The 21,509-nt window shown below is 39.7% G+C and overlaps 1 protein-coding gene and 1 pseudogene across 3 annotated transcripts in view; both read right to left on the bottom strand.

Annotated features, from left to right (window-relative positions):
* FRY (FRY microtubule binding protein) overlaps positions 1-21,509 on the bottom strand; it is a 454,114-nt gene that overhangs the window by 330,727 nt on the left and 101,878 nt on the right. The window lies entirely within an intron of this gene.
* LOC141408960 (elongation factor 1-delta-like) lies at positions 15,387-16,540 on the bottom strand (annotated as a pseudogene).

The following is a 21,509-nucleotide window of genomic DNA, read 5'->3' as shown; positions in this document are numbered from 1 at the left end:
CTTTCAAATGCCCAATTTTCAACAAAAGGTTACAAGGCATATAAAATAGAGGGAAACCTGGTCCACTCAAAGGAACAAACTAAATCTCAAGAAACTGACTCTAAAGGAAACACAGGCCTTGGATTTAACAAAAACTTTAAATCAACTGTCTTAAATATGCTCAATGAGCTAAAGAAGAACACAGACAAGCAACTAAATAAAATCAAGAAAATGATGCATGAACAAAATGAGACTGTCAACAAAGTTTTTAAAAGAACAAAACAAAAATTGTAGAGCTGAAAAACAATAACTGAGATGAAAAACTTGGTAGAGGCCGGGTACAGTGGCTCACACCTGTAATCCCAGCACTTTAGGAGGCTGAGGCGGGGGGATAACAAGGTCAGGAGTTCGAGACCAGCGTGGCCAACATGGTGAAACCCTGTCTCTACTAAAGATACAAAAAAAAAAAAAAAAAAAAAACAAAAACTTAGCCGGGCGTGGTGGCGCATTCCTGTAATCCTAGCTCCTTGGGAAGCTGAGGCAGGAGAATCACTTGAACCTGGGAGGCAGAGGTTGCAGTGAGCCAAGACCGTGCAATTGCACTCCAGCCTGGGTGACAGGGCAAGACGCTATCTCAAAAGAAAAGAAAAGAAAAGAAAAGAAACGAAAAGAAAAGAAAAGAAAAGAAAAAATTTGCTAGAGGGGTTCAACAGCAGGTTTGAACATGCAGAAGAATGAGCAAACCTGATGATAGGTTATTTGAAATTATTATCTGATTAAGAAAATAAAAAGGAGTGAAGAAAAATAAATAGAAACAAAGGAATTTATGGGACACCATCAAGTGGACTAATATAGGCATTATCGGCCGGGCGCGGTGGCTCACGCCTGTAATCCCAGCACTTTGGGAGGCCGAGGCGGGCGGATCACAAGGTCAGGAGATCGAGACCACGGTGAAACCCCGTCTCTACTAAAAATACAAAAAATTAGCCGGGCGCGGTTGTGGGCGCCTGTAGTCCCAGCTACTCGGGAGGCTGAGGCAGGAGAATGGCGTGAACCCGGGAGGCGGAGCTTGCAGTGAGCCGAGATCGCGCCACTGCACTCCAGCCTGGGCGACAGAGCGAGACTCCGTCTCAAAAAAAAAAAAAAAAAAAAAAAAAAAATAGGCATTATGAGAGTTCCAGGAGGAGAACAGATAGAGAAAAAGACAGAGAGCTTATTTGATGAAATAACAACTGTAATCTCCGTGGTGACCACTAGGAAAATAGAATATACAATAAGAAAATGAGGCCGGGCGCGGTGGCTCACGCCTGTAATCCCAGCACTTTGGGAGGCCGAGGCGGGTGGATCATGAGGTCAGGAGATCGAGACCATCCTGGCTAACACGGTGAAACCCCGTCTCTACTACAAAATACAAAACATTTGCCGGGCGCGGTGGCAGGCGCCTGTAGTCCCAGCTACTCGGGAGGCTGAGGCACGAGAATGGCGTGAACCCGGGAGGCGGAGCTTGCAGTGAGCCAAGATCGCGCCACTGCACTCCAGAATGGGCGACAGAGCCAGACTCCGTCTCAAAAAAAAAAAAAAAAAGAAAAAAAAAGAAAATGAGAAGGCAATCAAAACATGTCACTACAAAAAAATCAAGTAAACACAAAAGAAAAAAGCAAAAAGAAATAAGGGACAAATAGCTATAAGGCTTATGAAACACAAATAACAAAATGGCAATAGCAAGTCTTTATCAGCAATTGCTTTGATTTTAAATAAATTAAACTCCTAATTAAGAGACATAGATTAGCATAATGGATTTATAAAAAACTGAATCCAACTATATGCTAAGACTCATCTTAGATCTAGGAGGGACACACAGGTTGAATGTGAAAGAATGAGAATAGCTACTCCATGCAAATAGCTGCAAAAAGAGAGCAGTGGTGGCTATATTAATACTAGATAAAAAAGACTTTAAATCAAAAAGTGTTATAAAAGACAAAAAGCACATCCCAAAATATAAAAGGATCCACCCCCCCCCCAAAAAAAGTATAAACATATATGTACCAAACAACAGAGCTCCTAAAAATATGAAGCAAACACTGATGGAACTGAAGGAAAAACTAGATAGCTCTGTAACCGTAGTAGGAGACTTCAATATTTATGAGCCAGATCTAGACCAGTGCTTGGCAGGTAAAAGGTACTCAAAAAGTGTTTTCAGAATGAATGAATGATTTATTGCATGATTCTATAAATTACAGTCATGAGGAGAAAAATGTGGAGCAAAGATCAGAACAATATAAATTACAGGTATTACTAATACAAAAATGAAGATTAGATATGGAAAGATGATCTTAGTCAATGATGGAAAGGTCAAAATTAGTATTCAGGGACTCCTTGGAAGAAGTATTCATTTTTAAAGATATTTAGAGAAATAAATAAAACATCACACTTAAAAATAGCATCCATGGGCTGGGCATAGTGGTTTATGCCTGTAATTCCAGCACTTTGTGGAGCCAAGGTGGGAGGATCATCTGAAGCCAGGAGTCAAGACCAGCCCAGGCAACATAGCAAGACCTCATCTCTACAAAAAAAAAAAAAAAAAAAGTAAAAAATAAAAATAAAAATAGAGTTAGCGTGGTGGTGCACAGTTGTAGTCCCAGCTACTCAGGAGGCTGAGGTGAGTGGATCACTTGAGCCCAGGAGCTTGTAGCTGCAGTAAGCTACAATTGTGCCACTGTACCCTAGCCTAGGTGACAGAGCAAGACCCTGTCTCTAAAAAAAAGAAAAAGAAAAATTGTGCACATGGCTTATATGTTTCTGGGTATTAGAGCTATTGTATCTACACATTGATATATAATACTAATAATTTAAATGTGAAAGTAACAGAGGCATAAATAATTGTAATGAGAAGCACAGTAGTTGCTGTTAAGTGTTGAAGGCTACCTAACTCCAAAGATTTAGTGTAATCAGAGCATTCAGTGCTCCTGCAGAAAAATCTAACTGGGGTTCACTTCTTTGAATGACTGTTTAACCTCATACAAGTGAAAGTGGCTTCAGATAGAAATTATCTTGATGTTGGCCTGGGTCAAAGGACTTTTCCAGTTCACTGTAGTCACCCTTGGAAACTGCAGCATGCATAAACAAAACTTTGGAGATTGGGAATTCCCCGATAAGAAAGGAAGTCAATGTCAGTAAAACTAAAAGGGTTTGTATAGCATTTCATGGGGCCTTTACTACTTCACTTTTGGCAGATACACCTGGGCATTTGGAAGAAGCTATTGATGGAAACAAATAACAGATTAAATCCTTCTGTGGGCTGATTAGTGTTGCTGTAACAACAACAAATATTGTTTTGCGTGAGCAAAAATGGTGTCTCCAAATGTGTCCAGACATAAGAAAATTGTGGCAAAAGTCTCAAGAGAGGTTAGGAGAGAAAGTGTGAGTGAATGAAGATGAAGGCACTCCCCTTGTCAGAAAAGTTCGGAAGCATCAGTTTGTTAGCAGTATCTTTACATGAAAATATCTAGTATTTGATAGCATGACAGTGTGACTAGTGACTACAGTCAATGGTAATTTAATTGCATGTTTAAAAATAACTAAAAGAGTATAACTGGATTGTTTATAACACAAAGAATAAATGTTTGAGGTGACAGATACCTCGTTTACCCTGATGTGATTATTACACATTGTATGCCCATATCAAAACATCTCGTATACCCCATAAATATATACATCTACTATGTACCCACAACAATTAAAAATTAACAAAAAGAAACTTTTCCCCTATCGTAGTGTCCACAATCACAATGCATCTTCATGTCTTTATCTCATTTCTTGTTCTCCGGTAAACAGAAAGATTCCTGTTTAACTGTTAAAGAACCCAAGGGACACGGTTCACACAATTAGTAGACTCCTGTTCTCCAGATTCAAGAGATTTTGTTCTTTTCTATCACTAAATTTTGTTTTTCTTTTAAAATTTACATAATTAAATAGCTAGGTTATTCTATATGTATGTGCTTTGGAGTTCCCATATGTTGCCATCACTCTCTTTTTCTATATAATGAATATTGGGTAAATTCCCCTTGAAGAAATAAATCACAAAAGAGATTAAACATTTAAGTAGGAGCACTTTTTTTTACATTCCCCAGTAAAAATTAAAAGTAAACTAATTTATTTCTTCTAAGTAAATAAGCACAAATATTACAACTGGAAATAGGTAATAACACTAAAACTCTGGGAACCATTTGCAATTAGCCCAGGAGGATTTCTTTACAGATAACCAAACTGACCAGAGAGGTCAGGTCACGCCATTAGTTACAGAGCCTGGATGATGAAGCCCAGGTCCTAGTGTATCTCCAAAAACAGTCACTGCTTCACCTTTAGAAAACAATACAGCTCACTCTGCAAGCAATCTATCTCTAAAAAGGAACATATTTTTAAATAAGAAAAATAAAAAGTAATGTTTGATATTCATAGCTAATTATCTTTATTCTAGTCACCCAGAGCACACCCCAAGCCTTCAGAAGATGGCACCATCCCGCCTAGGATTAAAAGTGGCACCACACCCCAAATGATTAATGTAGAAATACATATTTGATTATGAACATGACAAGTCAGGAAGGCTGGACCAGCCAGGAATAGGTATGGGAGCAACTGTTATTAAATATTTAAACAGCACTGATATACAGTAAGTATAAGTACAATGTGCCAAACATGTAAAGTCCTTGCCCTAAGGAGTTTGCTGTCAGCTGTAAAGCTGGTTATTCCAGAGATATCTGTTATGTTGCTTCATTTGGTAAACAATCCATTCCATACATCAAAGAGTCATCGTTTCAATAAGCTTTCCTAGGGTTAAGAATTTACACCCAATTATTTAATGCAAAATTTGTATATACTTGTCACCATATTAATAATTTTAGGAAATTCACTTTTATTTTCTGACAAGTTTAAGATTACCTCTCCTTGTTGAGTCTCTTTTCATCCTCTGTATTTTATTCTTCTATATGGTTGCACAAAACACAATTCTGCAACTATGGCATACATAATGACACCAGCAAAACTGAAGAGAATTAGAAAGTTTTGATTTTGTAAATCTGTGTTAGACAAGAGAAACTGTCAAATAATCATAGCCAACCATATATGCAGAAGCAAGATAAACTGGTAAAGAATACTGACTCAGAAACATTATGCAACTTGATTGGCGCATGAAAAGCCTACATTATCTTTATCCAAAATATAGTAAGGAAAAGAGAAGTGAAAACAGTGATGCTGCCTTTGATGGAAAATGATTTTATTTAGCTCAGGGGATGTACAGAGGATATTGTATATTTCTCACTTACATAAATCTGTGTAGGACTTGAAGTAGTTAATAAGACAACAGGGATATCTTAAAGCAAAAGTAACATAGCAAGAATCCAAGTGATAAGGGCTTGGAGAGAAGAGACAAAAATAACATAAAATTAATACTAAGGAAGATTATTATTTCTTAGAAAATGATTTAGCTGTGAGCATGTTTCCAACGGCTAAGACAGAGCAGGCAGTTCAGACAGATAGGCTAAATATTTACTCATTCATTCACTCCATTCATTCATTCATTCATTCATTCTTCATTTATGTGATATAGTTTTCTACCTTCAGAAGCCTTGGAACCTTGGTTGGGGATGGCAATACCAATACGTATGTACAGACTTAAACGCCATAATACCATGATGTGCAAAGACCTGTGGAACAAAAGGCAGAATACAACTAAACCATGTGGGGGTGTGAGTGTGAGGGACAGTTTGAGAGATATGATGACATTTGAGCTTAGCCTTGGAATAGAATATGACTCAGAGACAAGCAAGGTGGGCAAATGAGGAAGGCTGTGTGAGAACATATGCCATGGGAATGCCATCAGGGTCAGAGAGCAGTCCATGGTATGGTGGGACTGGAGTAGTGTGCAGAGAAGGATAAGGGCCAGGAAAGAAGGCCTTCCATCGTGCATGGGGCCAGACTGGGAGGGCTGCTGAGTCTTCAATGCCGTGCTGAAGAATGTGGGCTTGATTCCAAAAAAAAGCTTAAACATGAGAGAGACACTATTTAAAAAAAAAAAAAAAAAAAGCAGATTGTTACAGACAATCTACCAGCAGATGAGAGAACTACTTCAGGAATGCAGTTCTAGACTCCAGGAGTCTTTAGGATGGTAGACATTCCTGGGATCAGCAATTATTTTTATTCCACTTTAGAAGGAAGAATCCAGGGCACACTAGGTGGGTAAATTATGGGCTAGATTCACACGCTATTAATGGAAGGAGGAGAATATAATGTAGTTATGGGGATGAAGGGATCGGCATTTCCTGAGCACCCACGGTGGGCAGAAATCACTGGATACACGTGTCAGGGAAAGGAAAAAAAAAATAGAAAACTTAGCTCTTCTATTCAAAGAGCAATGACAGATGCATGTCAAAAGACAGTAAACTTATTAGGAATAATATAGATATTTATTTATTCATACAAGAGTTGATATCTTCCTGAAAAGCATATATCCCATTTTTATAAAATGAATAATTTAAAATGCATTTATATAAGGAAATGTATCAATTCATACTATGGATAATTTATACACTTGATAATGACCCTCCAATCAGTTTCTGATTTTTTGTAATTAAATTATTTTTCAGAAAGGACAAAGCTGTATTGTAAAATGAGTTGCAAAAAAAGCTACCCTCATTGAGTAATGCTGTTACTCAAATTAACATATGAACTTATCACAAACTATTGAGTAATAAAAATATAAAATAACGTGGAACTCTGCTAACAAGATAGTTCTACTCACTGATCCTTTAAGTTCCCTGGGTTGTCCCCAAACAAGCTTTATCTTCTATGTGCCTTGGCTAAACCAGTCACTGTGCCTGTTCAAGTGAATACAACTATTTTCATAGCAAGAGAAATCCTCTTAGGACCGGAGAAATATGTTTTATCCCTTCCTAATGAGTGTACCAAAGTTTTAATTGACAGAACTTCTAAAAAAGAGCATGGTCTTTGGTAAGTAAGAGAGTCTGAGCAACAGGATGATGGAGGGATGTTTAACTCCAATCACCATGCAGATTTTCCAGGGCTCTGTTTGGACTAAGGTTTACAGTATATGCAAAAGAGAAAAAAATGCTGTCTGGACTCCAACTGACTTCTGTAGAGGATGAGTCTTGTTAGACTACAGTTTCTCAAAGAAAAAGCTGAAGATCCCTCTAACAGAATCAAATCATGACTATTAAAAGTACATATTCCTCAGCCAACCCCAAATCTGAAAAACTAGCATCTGAAATTTTAACAAGATTTGCAGAAGGTTCTCATGGACCCTTATGATAACCATGGGCTGAAAGGGAGTAGTCTCAGGTGGTCCTTTGGTTTATGATGGGTACCTTGATTGGTTTCAGATGTGCAATGATAGGTCTGAAGAAGGGCTTGGGAGTAGGGCTGGAAAGAGCAGAACTGCTCTATATGATTGAGGAAGAAGAAAGTAAAATTCTGGGGACATTATGGTAGAAGGAAATTTGAAAGGAAAGATGGAAGAGAAGGAAAAAAGAGCCATCTTGATGACCAGAGGTTGAATACTGGTAGAACATGCTTTAAGAAATCTTGAAGGGGAGGGTGGCCGAGAGGGCTTTGCAAGAATAAGGCCCTCTGCTGTTAAATCAAAGTTGTTTGTGCTGAATGAATATCTACATTTTGTATTATTTTTGTCTCTCCAGATATCCAGTAGAATCCACTACACATACAGAGGCTTTTATGGTTGGGTTGAGTTTTTATTTGCAGAAGTCAAGGCAAGAAGGTGAACTTCATTTCTGAACCCACACACAATACAGAATAGAGACAATATGAGGGGAAAAAAATCATAAATGACCAACAAAGGAAAAACAAACAAACAAAACATTCACAGGAGCAGAAACTTAAGCACAAGGACCCATGTCCCTGAAAAGTTATAAACATCTCTGGATTGAGCCCGAGACTACCCACAGGTATGGAATGGAAGCTTGACCAATCCACTTAAATTTTAAGAGCAAAGTGCTCCCAGATGACATTTGGGTTATATGAAGTCATATGATCTTTTCCTTCTACTACTCAACAGAACAAATAAAAAACAAAACAAAATGACCTTCTACATATTCAAACTCTTGTGCTTATGAGAAATTGGGCTTTGTATTTGTTTTTAAAATTTGCTTTATTAGAATCTTTTTTCCAAGGCAATGATTATTTCTAACATCTCGCTTCGGAGGTGTAGTACTTACAGTTAGACACCTTTTTAAGCTGAGGACCACATAAAATAATAGGGTGACATCTTTTTCCGGGACTAAATTGAGCCCTGACAACCTATAAAAGGGGACCCACTTCCCACAAATGAGTATTTTACTCATGACAGATGCAGGCCCACAGCTGCTCCACCAGCATATTTAGGCCAAATCTACTGTTTCCATTCACTGCCCCTTTAATTAGAGGTTTCTTAACTGATTTTTAAATAGGAATTTGGTTATTATCTGTGTGGGAAAAATGATACACTTTTTTGTTCAACTACTAAGACACATAGCAGTAATGCTACTTTTGGTTACAATTTTTTTTTTTAACATGAGAATGGAACAAACTTCAGGGAATATTTGGTAAAGGAGAACTTAAAGGTAAGAAGTTGCAATTTTTCACCCAGTTTCAAACTGGTTCTCTTAACGTTTAACAGATTGTTTTCCATATGCCTCAGTTTCCTCACTGTGAAATGGGAGTGGTAACAAATCTCAGTCTGTGAGGATGGTGACCATTGAGTAGACCCTTACCTTTCAAAAGGAATATATCCTGAGACATATTCTTCAAAAAGGAATGTTTAGGACCCTGGTTTTCTCCTGGATCATATCTCTGAGGAGAATCACACTTCCTGTGTGTTTCCTTGAGCTAAAGCTATAACACCTTGAACTCAAATCTCCTCTTTTTCACTTAATGGCTATTTTCATCAAAGAAGGACTTTTTCTCTTTTAAGGACAGACTGCAAAATAAAACCAGTTGAGGTCTTGATGCTGTGCACTAGGCTAGGTTCACCTGTCAGTACGTGTCTCACCAAGTGTGACTGACATGTACTTTTTAATACTTCCAATCTCTACTTACACACCAGCCCTGCCCACCAGCATCTGATGCACAGCAGAGGACATGTGGGTATTTAATAAACACAGGCTGATGCACGGATTGTTGGCCTCTGGGACCCACAGGAAGGTGTGCGTATCATTTTCCTCTCACTTTTCAGGCATATAAAAATGACCCAGAGGTTCTTAAGCTAGGTTTCTGTGATGATCTCATGAAGGATGATGCTATAGAACATTATGGGAATCAGAAGGCCCTCCATGTCAATTGTTTTTGTAGGTCTACAGTTTTTCATCTGTAACATGAGTACGCTGAACTTGATGTTCTCTATGATTTCTTTCAGATCCACAATTCACTGATTCTTTGATTCTCCACTGTGCTCACTGTCAAGTGAGTTATTCTCTTGTCTAAGTTCTTCAACAGCATAACCACCATGCACTTTTTGAAGCTTAATCTATAAACAAAAAATAGTAAATCCCCAAGAATCAAAGGCATATCTTATATGAGATTAATAATTAGGCGGGAAAATAAGAAGGAAACTTTTGAGGAAATGCCAAAGGTTTTCCAAGATGCCCTATCATTGATTAAAACAACAATGACAACAAACTGAAACAGCTCATTGATGTCCAGGCTTGGCAAGATCCAAGCTTGAAGAATCTATGTGGCTTTAAAAAAAAAACCATGTAATTCTATTTGTCTGATAATTAAAATATTTTAAAAGTGGAGTATACATCTCATTTAATCATATTCCTTAAAAGCTGACTAGGGAAATGTTGCCACTGGGATGAAATTCATGGCATTTCAAATTTTATAACTTTCATATAAAGTCCTAAACTATACCATAGTTCTATTAGGCAACATTTAAATAGATGTTATGTGCCACTCCATTCAGCAATGAGTAACATGCAGCAATGTGGCACACTGAGATTAGAATTGTAGAGTACAGGAGATTAGGGGTTCATAAACATTCTGGTTCGGGAATGGGGCAAAATTCTAGTCAGCTGGTTAATGTGCATTTTGTGTACAACTTGTATATATTGATCTATTTTATAGCATTTGTGAATTCCAAACTTCCACATTTAAAAGAAACAAAATCATAAATTGCTACTCTGCTATAGCTCCTGAAAGAATGCAGTGAATTTCTGAGCAAATTTTTATCTACTTCTCCACACCGTATTTTTACACATAATGAAAGTAACTCACAATGCTGGACTTCTGTCTGAACACCAAAATGGCATATATTGGCATAATGTCTACCTCTGCTGCCCAATTACAACAGAGCTAGATCCTATCTTAATTTTAGAGCAATAAGAGGCAGACTGCCCTAGGGAGCCTTTCAAAGAGAAGTGCAACAGAAAGAGTAGCCAGAGACTCTTACAAGCCTCAATCTCTCTCTCTCTGTCTCACTCTCCTCTCCTACCCCAGCCAACATTCCTATAAAACCTCCAAAGGTAAGAGTTGGGTAGAGACAGAGTTTGTTGTTGTTTTGGGGGGAGAATGAAACAGAAACCTTTGATTCTTACTATTTCATTTCATTTAATCTTCTGTTAACGCGCCATTATTTTCAATGTTTGGGAACTTTCAAAGAAACTTTTATTTGATTTTACTTTATTTATTTATTTATTTACTTTTTGAAATGAAGTCTTGCTCTGTCGCCCAGGCTGGAGTGCAGTGGCATAGTCTTGGCTCACGGCAACCTCCGCCTCCTGGGTTCAAGCGATTGTCCTGCCTCTGCCTCTCAAGTAGCTGGGATTACAGGTGCCTGCCTCCACGCCGAGCTAATTTTTGTATTTTTAGTAGAGATAAGGTTTTGCCACGTTTGCCAGGCTGATCTCGAACTCCTGACCTCAGGTGATCAGCCCACCTTGGCCTCCCAAAGTGCTGGGATTACATGCGTGAGCCACCGTGCCCATCCCAAAGAGCCTTTTAAAGAAGGAACCCTTACTCATCAAATCAGCAGTGACTCCACTCATGCTTCCCTTCCTTTTAACCATCTAGGTGACATTTAAGGAACATCGTCATTTCCCGTAGACAAGCATCAAACCCAGTTTCTTATCTGCAGTTTATCAGTTATCTAGCCCTGTGTATATCAATCAACTTTTCAAAATAAAAACCACCTCACACTTTCCCTGCCGGAAGACATGTCTGTGGATACAGATGCCACATTATTTTATTTCTGCTGTTTTTTTCTCCTCCTCCCTCCTCCTCTTCCTTCTTCCCCTTCTTCCTCCTCTTCCTCCTTCTTCCTTCTTCTTTCTTCTTTTTCTTTCTCTTTCTCCTTCCTTCCCTTACCTTCTCTTTCCTTCCTTCCTTCCTTCTTTCCCTCCCTGCCTCCCTCCCTCCTTCCTTCCTTCCTTCACTTTCTCTCTCTCTCTCTCTTCTCCTCCCTCTCCCTCTCCTTCTTCTTCTTTTAAAGTTCTCTCTGCTCAGCATGTTAGTCAAATTTCTGGCAGGGAGTTTTCTTCCTCTCCTTCCACCACCCCTAGGGGTGCAGATTTTGAGTTTTCATTCTCAGTAGCCTCTTGAAGGAAATCATTCTTGCCCATTTCCCTTCCTCCCACACACCTATGTTTGTGCATGTGGGAATGCTTGGTGTGGAAATCAGGAAGTGATTTATTGCCAATAAAATGGCTTCTATCACTACTATAAATAATAACTTAAGCATAGTTAAGCATACAGTTTTCAGTCACCTACTTTTTGTTGAAGAACTGAACAGCTTGAGTATATTTGAAACAGCGAAGTTCTTTCTAATTTAGCAGAAAATAAGAAAAAATACAAGGCCATAACTTTGCAGTGTTTACAATTTTCCAAAACTGCCTTGCCTTTTATTTAAATAATTATGTAGTGATTCGTGGCATCCTTGTTACAAATAACCACATTTCGAGAATATCTCTTTTGCGAAGTTTCCAGATTGCTATTTGTTTCATATGGATGTGATTCAGTAACAAAAGAAAATATGTAGCTATAGTTTATCCTAATTCTGAGTAATGAAGTTTCTGTGCAGCACTCAGTATCACAGATGATATTAACTCTTTTTCATTAAACATTTCTATATTTTATAATATCACTTGTATTGTTGAGAGCTTTTATTTTTAAAAACCTTAAAATGTTTCTTATTCATCCAACTTACTCTAATCAGCTCCCTCTAACAGGCACTGTTACCATTTTAAAAAATTCATTGTAGCATGTTCTCACTTACATGTGGGAGCCCCCCAAAAATTTGAGCTAATGAAAGTAGAAAGTAGGATTGGGAGTATTAGAGGTTGGGAAGGGCACGGGGGAGGGAAGGATGGGGACAGGTTGGTTAACAGATATAAAATTACAGCTAGATAGGAGAAATGAGTTCCGGTGTTCTATAGCACTGGAGGGTGAATGTGGTTAACTATAATTTATTGTATATTCTCATAAAGCCAAGGCTGGGTGCAGTGGCTCACGCTTGTAATCACAGCACTTTGGGAGGCTGAGGTGGGTGGATCACCTGAGGTCAGGAGTTCGAGACCAGCCTGACCAACACGGTGAAACCCCATCTCTACTAAAAATACAAAAATTACCTGGGCATGGTGACATGTGCCTGTAATCCCAGCTACTTGAGAGGCAGAGGCAGGAAAATGGCTTGAACCCGGGAGGCGGAGGTTGCAGTGAGCCGAGATCACACCATTGCATTCCAGTCTGAGCGACAAGAATGAAACTCCATTTCAAAAAAAAAAAAAAAAAAAAAAGAGCTAGAAGAGAGAATTCTAAATGTTTGCAACACAGAGAAATGATAAATGTTTGAGGTGATGGATATGCTAATTACCCTGATTTGGTGAGTACTCATTGTATATATGTATAGAAATATTACTCTGTAACCCAAAAATATGTACAATTATTATATGTCAACTAAAAATAAAAAGAAAAAAAAAAGATGGTTGAGAGGCACAGAGCGAGTCCTAATGTTTTACCCTATGGTGTGAGCAGGATTTAGAACAAAGACCGTAAGATGGGTGTGTCTGGAACTCTGCACTGTGCAGTTCTGGGTTTTACAGTTATGAGTGGGGACACAGAGGCACTTTGCATATGATGAAACTCAAATTACAGGTTCCTCTTTTGCCACAGAATACACTAAGCTTTGAGGGTGGTAGCGGTTGGGTGGGTGCGTGGAAGGGGACTGGACTGCATGGGGCAGCAACAGAGGCCTGCCAGACATAGCTACCTCTTGCTTCTTACACGTGAAACTTAGAATAGTTTACAAATAACTTTGATCTTTGAAGATCTTTTCCACTTTCTTTAAGTCAGTAGTTCTTGACCAGGGGATGGGACAAACATCAGATGAACCTGGGAAAATGTTCATACTGCAGTTAGATGCCTGGCCCAGTGTAGACCTGGTAAATCACATCTCTTGGCCAGTGCCTGTGGATTTTGGAAAATCTCCTCTAGAAATTCAGATTTGCACAATCATTTGAAAACAAAAGCCCTAAATTGGTAAGTTAATATTCCCTTTGTTATGCAGGGGCTCCAAGATACTCTTAACAAACCAGAAACTGTTCCTGAGTTGGGACTTGAGGATGGATATTTGACTTATGACTCTTTCTCACTTAGCTATTTTCTAGAGGGTGGAGAACAGACATAAATTACAAAAAGCATACAAACCCCCAACTAAGAAACCCTGATGTGGAGGACACCTAAGGCCCCTGGGACTTTCCTGTAGGAAAACACATTGTTGCCAGTTAGGGATTCTCTACCAGATGACGTAGTGTCAGTATTGCCATTAGCTGGTCCAACAGGGAAGCTTAAATACTGATGTCAATGAAGCAGGAAAACCCAAATTAAAGCATTCTGCTCTCCCAGTAAAAAAATTAGATAGGAAAGCAGATTACTGTGTATCAGTGTCTTAACAATTGTTGAGTCCTTGCACTGTGTTTTGCACCAATATACATACAACAACATAGTTTAGATTTTTGTTGAATAGATGTAGTCTTTCTAAAGTATACCTTTCATTTACCCTTCAGCATCTATTTTGATACTTAAAATCTACAAAGAGTGTTTCTTGAAATGGTATCTTTCTTGCTTATAAAAATCAGTTACTCTAAAACTTTATTCAGTATTAATTATTCATTAAGATGACTTTAGTCTGTTTTAAGTGTCAAGGTGGGAGAGAAGTTATTTGATACCTGAGAGAACACCACCAATTAATCTAGTGACAAAAATACACATTTTCTTTGTTGTTCCTCCTTCTGTGTGCTTTGAACTCCCAGGATGTTCAAGGGTACACTGACAATCAGTTGTTTAACTCAAAAGGATTAACACCACTTAGGACGGAAATTCTAAACATTAAAATCATGACTGAAAAATACTCTGACCATCTTTTTTGTTTTTTGTTTTGTTTTTTTGAGATGGAGTCTTGCTCTATCACCCAGGCTGGAGTACAATGGGGCCATCTCAGTTCACTGAAACCTCTGTCTCCTGAGTTCAAGCGATTCTCCTGCCTCAGCCTCTCAAGTAGCTGGGATTACAGGTCTGCATCACCATGGCCAGCTTTTTTTGTTTGTTTTGTTTTGTTTTTTGAGACGGAGTTTCGCTCTTGTTGCCCAGGCTAGAGTGCAATGGCGTGATCTCAGCTCACTGCAACCTCCGCCTCCCGGATTCAAGGGATTCTCCTGCCTGTCTCCCGAGTTACAGGCATGTGCTACCATGCACCGCTAATTTTGTATTTTTAGTAGAGACGGGGTTTCTTCATGTTGGTCAGGCTGGTCTCAAACTCCCGATCTCAGGTGATCTGCCCTCCTTGGCCTCCCAAAGTGCTGAGATTACAGGCGTAAGCCACTGTGTCCAGCTCTGACCATCTTATAATGAGAGTTTTTACGTTCCTGTCACCAAAAACTATCCATTTCACCCCATTTTGTAAAGCTCTGTTCCCAAATCCGTATTATTCCAGATTATAAAAAAAGATGGACGTATAACAAATGCTGAAGCAAAGATTCTTTAGGTAGCTACTTTCCCCCAAATTATTTGAAACAAAGAATGTTGGGTCTGGCCATTTCTTTTGTAACTGAATAACTGGAGGGCCATTTTCCTCCCAAACACTTTTTTAAAAGCATTACTTAGGCAGACAACTGCAAGTGCTTAAAAAGTATTACTGAAGTATATTGAGTAAATATTATATGGATATAAAAGTATTTTCATAGTCCAGATATGAATATATAATTAGAGCATTATTTAGGAATGTGAGAGAAAAGTATGTGGAAGCTCTCAAATCTGTAACTACACATTAACTATAGAGCAACAATTGAAAAGGAACTTTTAGGTTACAGCTCTTCAAGTCATTTCTTAATATACTTATAAGGCAAGTCTTGAATTCAGAACTCTGTTTTATTCTTTTTCATGACAGGGAGAAAAACCTAAAGTTGAGCTATAAATCTAACATCTTCTGCTCATACTGGGCTCACTATCAGTTCCTACATAAAGGTAAAAACAGTTTCCCCTTGTTAATAAAGCATGCACATAAATAATATAGTATTAGCATTTTTGTTTTCCTTAAAAGTAACCAGGTTACCATTAATAGACTCATTAAGTTTGTTTCATCTCTTTTTTTTTTTTTTTTTTTTGCCCGTCTCAGTGTTTAACTGTGGCAGGGCCTCACGCACATGTGCATACACACATGCACTCAGGCTTCAGATCTTGTTGAAAGCTGCATGTCGACACTCTGCACACGCTCTTCAAACTTGGTGATCTCCTCCTCCCCCAAGTCTGTCTCCACCTTGTCCTCCACCACACACTGAATCTGCAGCTTCCAGATACCGTAGCCCACGGGCACCAGCTGGGAGGCCTCCCACACCAGCCCGTCCAGTTGGATGAAGCGCACACAGGCCTCCAGGTGGGCCATGGCCGTCTCACCGTCCCAAGGCTTGATGTCCAGCAGGATGGAGGACCTGGCCACCAGCGCGGGCTTCTTGACCTTCTTCTCTGCGTACTGCTGCAGCCGCTCCTCCCGCAGCTGTGCTGCCTCACTGTCACTGCCAAGCAGGTCAGTGTCATCGTCCTCGTCATCCTCTGCTGCTGTGGCTGTCTTCTTGGCCGGGGACTCCACTTGGCGCATGGGAGACACGTGCTGGGTCTGCGGGGCTGTGGCCTGGTGGCCGGGCAAGCTCTTCTCCAGCACGTTCAGCCGGGCCTCTCTGGTTCTCCACTTCCAGACTGGCGATCCGGAGGACGAGCTCACTGTGGTCTCCACTGGGGCTGCTAGACGCCCCAGGGCCTGAGCTTCCGGCCAGGGATTTCGGGATGTTCTCTCTGGCTCTGGCAGTATCAGGAGAATCACGCTGGCACCGTTCTCCTGGCGGGAAGCACCTGCCACAGGCCCGTTCATCTGTTCATAGAATCTCCTTTCTGCAACGCCATGTTTGAACTTATCGAACCAGATCTTCTCAGGTACTAGGAAGTTTGTAGCCATTTTTCTGACGCCAGCCAAGGACGCGGCAACCAGGGAGGAGGAATCGGGGGACACGGGACGCCTAAGGAAAGGGGGTGTTTTCGTCCATTTTTAGAAAACAAAGCAAAACAAAAACAAAAACTCCATCCTCATTAATAAACTTGTCCAATAAATAAATGTTACGTATTTATTGTAAATAAATTTTACATATTTATTGTAAGTAAATTTTACGTATTTATTGTAAATAAATTTTACGTATTTATTGTAAGTAAATTTTATGTATTTATTGTAAATAAATTTTACGTATTTATTGTAATAAAAAGTAAACAAGCTATCTCAGTTTTTGTTACATCAGCATTTTTAAACAGGAAAGGCCATATATATCAAATTTTAAATAAAAATGTGTTGATATTTAAAGGCTTTAAAATTAAATCTCATTATTTAAGTAAATTACTTTCAAGTGGTGAACTCATTTACAATATTACATATAAGCAGTTTTTTAAAAAAAAAATCAGAAGTTCATTCCAAGATTTTGTTAAAGAAAAGTTGAAGGGCTAAATTTCCAAAAGCAAAGTTTTAAACAAACAAAATTAGGTAGAGACATTCAACACAGTAAAGCTACCAGTAAGTTTATTAAACACAGACATTGATGTTTCTAATATTGTACAATTTTCAGAGGCCTCACATGACAAAACCCTTAAGTTTAATGATTCACTTTGAGGAAATACATCTATACTGACTACAAAGAAGGGTTTCTATGTCATCCTTTTTAATGAGAAAGTTAAAATGAATGGGTGTTTAGCAGTGTCTCATTATATAGAATTTACATTAGCAGAGGGTCTGATTAGCAACTTTAGATAACTTTCCAACCATGAAGAGTTGCAAAAGGGTTCCAATTGCATCTACCACCCACACATTCAAAGAAGAAGTACTAATTATGAAAAACAAAACCTTTAATGCCACCAAGGAATAAGAATAGTACAGTCAACCTCATCTGTATATCATTTTGTAGTTATGCATTATCTCATTTGGGTTTAAGACAGCTGGTGAAACTTGTGTTTGCACTCCCATTTCACAGATGATGAAACAGGTTCTGAGAGGGCCAGTGGCTTATCCCAGATTACACGTTTAGTAAGATGGGGGATCAGAACTTGAAACCAATTGTGAAGCAGATACTGACTCTGTGAAATCCCTGAGCTGAAGTCCTTTCATGAGAGGAAGTGTTCAAACTCTTGTCTCTGAGGCTCCCTTGACTTTGGCCCTGAGCAAGGCCTGCCTGAGAAGCAGTTATTTAAGGAAGTTGTGTGACCAGATGGGCAGGGGTGTGGCCAGTGGAGTGGCTGTGACATACTTCTTGCACGTCGTGTCTTCCACCTTGCCTGATGACTTCACCAGCTATTAAGCACCTAACCCTGTAGTAAGTGCTGTGGGGAATACCACCGTGTAGGAAAACATGGTTCCTGTCCTCACAAACTGTAACCACTGAGCCCACTCACAACCTAAGGCCACTGAACACAATCTCAGGAGGCACTCTTTTCACAGCACGTTTATGGATGCCCCGATCATAAGTTCTGCATGTCTCCTGAAGGCCCCACTGAAATGTCATCAAACGTACCTGTCTGCAGGCTTCCAGAATGATAGAATTCTTTTTTTTTTTTAAATTATACTTTAAGTTCTAGGGTACATGTGCACAATGTGCAGGTTACATATGTATACATGTGCCAGGTTGGTGTGCTGCACCCATTAACTCGTCATTTACATTAGGTGTATCTCCTAATGCTATCCCTCCCCTCTCCCCCCACCCTATGACAGGCTCCGATGTGTGGTGTTCCCCTTCCTGTGTCCAAGTGTTCTCATTGTTCGATTCCCAACTATGAGTGAGAACATGCGGTGTTTGGTTTTCTGTCCTTGCGATAGTTTGCTGAGAATGATGGTTTCCAGCTGCATCCATGTCCCTACAAAGGACACGAACTCATCTTTTTTATGGCTGCATAGTATTCCATGGTGTATATGTGCCATGTTTTCTTAATCCAATCTGTCACTGATGGACATTTGGGTTGATTCCAAGTCTTTGCTATTGTGAATAGTGCCACAATAAACATATGTGCGCATGTGTCTTTATAGCAGCATGATTTATAATCCTTTGGGTATATATCCAGTAATGGGATGGCTGGGTCAAATGGTATTTCTAGTTCTAGATCCTTGAGAAATCGCCACACTGTCTAAAATGACAGAATTCTAACAGAGAACATAACACTTAAGGAGACATGCCAAATCACAGAGTGCCTTCACTGTGCCTGTGATGAGGAAGCTCTGAGGAGGGAACCCAGACCAGACCCCAATCTCTACAGCTCTTTGACAGAGTCTGTTCACCCGAAGGAAGGCCAGAAAGCATCTAGCCACCATTGTTCCTATGACTACCCTGTGTTTCCAATAAAAACCTACATGCAGGAAGAAAACAAAGACAGCAGTCTAACTTTAGAAATGCTCAAAATCCACTTAACTATAAAAATAAAATAATTTTAAGTAAAGTTTTTAGATTGTGGATTTTGAGAAAAAAACTTGTGTTTGGAATAGAATTTTGACTTAAAAACGAGAAGCAACGTTAGCCTACATGCTGGTGTTCCTGCCATGTGAGTCCTGGCTGGGGCCCTCTTCTCCTCTTGGCCACGAACAGTCCTCATCACACTTGTCCTCTGACTAAGCAACAAGGAAGTACCTGGAACCGCCTGTTTCCTCCAAGCAGATGGTTCCTTGCTTTTCACAACAGATGACTATAAAATCAGTATGATATTATAAGAACTAGCTGATTAAACACCCCAACTTGTTGGCTTAAGAGTGCTGAATGAACAACCCATCACACCTGGTGCCTGAGTCCCCCTTTTTCCAGGTGCAGGGTGAGACACTCATTTTAATCTGACGTGTCTGTGGGCATGGTGTGTGTCAGGACCACTTCTCTCTCTCTCTTTTGCTTCCTTAAACCAAGCCAGGCCCACTGCTGTGAACTCAGCTGCTGGAGTTCTTTCAGAAGGAGCGTGAGACCAGGCTGCCTGTTTCCTACAGAGGCCTAGACTCTTAAGGCCTGGTCTCTTAAGACCCAAGACCATAGAACCTCAGCCGAATAACACACACTAACATTCTATTGTTGAGGCTTTTTTAATGGAAGACAAAATGTGAGTTTTTGATGTTTTTATATAAATATGACTTAAAAATATATTGATTTCTTCTTTTGAGATTTGTTGCTGTGACCATGAGGGTCATTCATTCCTTTACTCTGGAAATATTTATTGAGGTGTGCAATATGCAAGGTACTCTGCTAGGAAAATTCTTTCCCATCAGCCTAAACCAGAAACTGTCTGGTTTTCTGCTCTCTTTCCAAGGCCTAGAACCGTTCCCAGCATATAGTAGAACCCTGACAATGAATGAATGACACACTAAGATAAGCCATACCTGCATTTTCCCCCCACTAGGAGTTCAGATTGTTATAAAAATCAGTATAAAGACCTTTCCCTTTGGCAATCTCTGTCTATCAACTAATTCTTTCTTGGAGCCAGAATCAGATAGGCTCCATGGAGTTGACATGGCTTTACAGCAAATCAGTTAATTAACCACTAGATGTTGATAGGACACCTACTTTGTGCAATTTCCCCCCTCCTAGACAAATGAGCCACGCAAGGAAGTAACCAAGATAGTCTCTGTTTTCAGAGAGTTTCCACACAAACATAAAGTTACTATAATGCAGCCCCAAGGCCAAGGAGGTGGCATCAAGGAGAACTAAAGGAGGTCAGAGGAAGAAGATGAAAGCCTAGGATTTGGCCTTTAACTAGGGGAAGAATGGAAGAAAAGGCCTAACAGAAATGCAGGGCGTGTGTGTCTAGTGTGCGTCTGTATGTTGGGAGGTGAGGGAGAATGCCATGGACAGAGTCCGGGAGAAGCCAGAGCACACAAGGTACACCAAGAGTTAACTCCATTCAGTGTGATTTGAGTCACCTGAATAAATATTTATTGAATGCACACTGTGTGCCTGGCATTGTGATAGGTAAACAATGGTTAACAAGACTGATACGGTTCCTGGGTCACTGGCAAGTGGGGAGATACAGAGAAGTAAACGGACAACGACAATATAGTGTGATAAGTGCTATGACAGGGAAAAGTACAGGTGTTAGAATGATGTAGAAAGGACCCAACCCAAACACTGGAGTCAAGAAAACCTCCTGGAAGAGGGGATCTCAAGCTGACCCCCAAAGCCAAGGTAGAAACTGGTTGGGTGAAACTGTTCAGGTAGAGTGTACAGTACTTACCCTAGAATTGCAAACGTGAAGGACCATGGGGATCTGAAAGTGGCTAAGTTTGTTGGAACACAAGCGGAAGGAGGGCTAGAAAAGAGGCTGGGGATGGAAGCAGTGACCAGAATTTGCATCTCTTGTACTTCAAATTAAAGAGTTTGGACTTCATCCTAAGGGCAGTGGTAACTTTGAGGAATTTTATGCAAGAGAATGAAACAAGTGGATTTGCATTTTAGGTAACTATCTGCAGTGTGAGATGGCCCTAAAGGAGCAATGGGTAAAAAGAACAAAAGGGTAATGTGCAGTTAGATCCTTGAAGTTTTATCCTTAACATAGTGTAAGAACCAAATGAATATTCTGTGAATGAAGTGATCAATGAATCAATCAGTAATTTGGTTCAGGATTGAAAATACAAGACTTCAGGCAGAGGATAAAGTTGTCTGTATGTATATAAGGGTCAGAGTGAAAGCTGATTGGAACACTGACATGTCTTCAAGTCTTGAATCTCATCAGACAAATGATAACAGTTGACAATGGAGTAAAGTGGAACAGAGTAGAAACAGCTTCAGTGTTGGAGTCAAAAGACCAAGGTCTGAGTCTTGGTTTTGATGTGTGCCTTAATTTATCTGACCATTGGGTTCTACATCTATCATGCCTATCCTTTATGTCCCACTGCATAGCTAGAATGGGAATGGTTATCACAATCTGTGTGCATTTCTGTTTTCAGGTGGTACGTAGGCACTGTGGGAAAACTGATG

Source organism: Macaca fascicularis, chromosome 17, assembly GCF_037993035.2.
Source record: "Macaca fascicularis isolate 582-1 chromosome 17, T2T-MFA8v1.1".
NCBI classification, from domain to species: Eukaryota; Metazoa; Chordata; class Mammalia; order Primates; family Cercopithecidae; genus Macaca; species Macaca fascicularis.
Note: the sequence above shows the minus strand (reverse complement) of the source record. Positions and strands in the feature narration are given on the sequence as shown.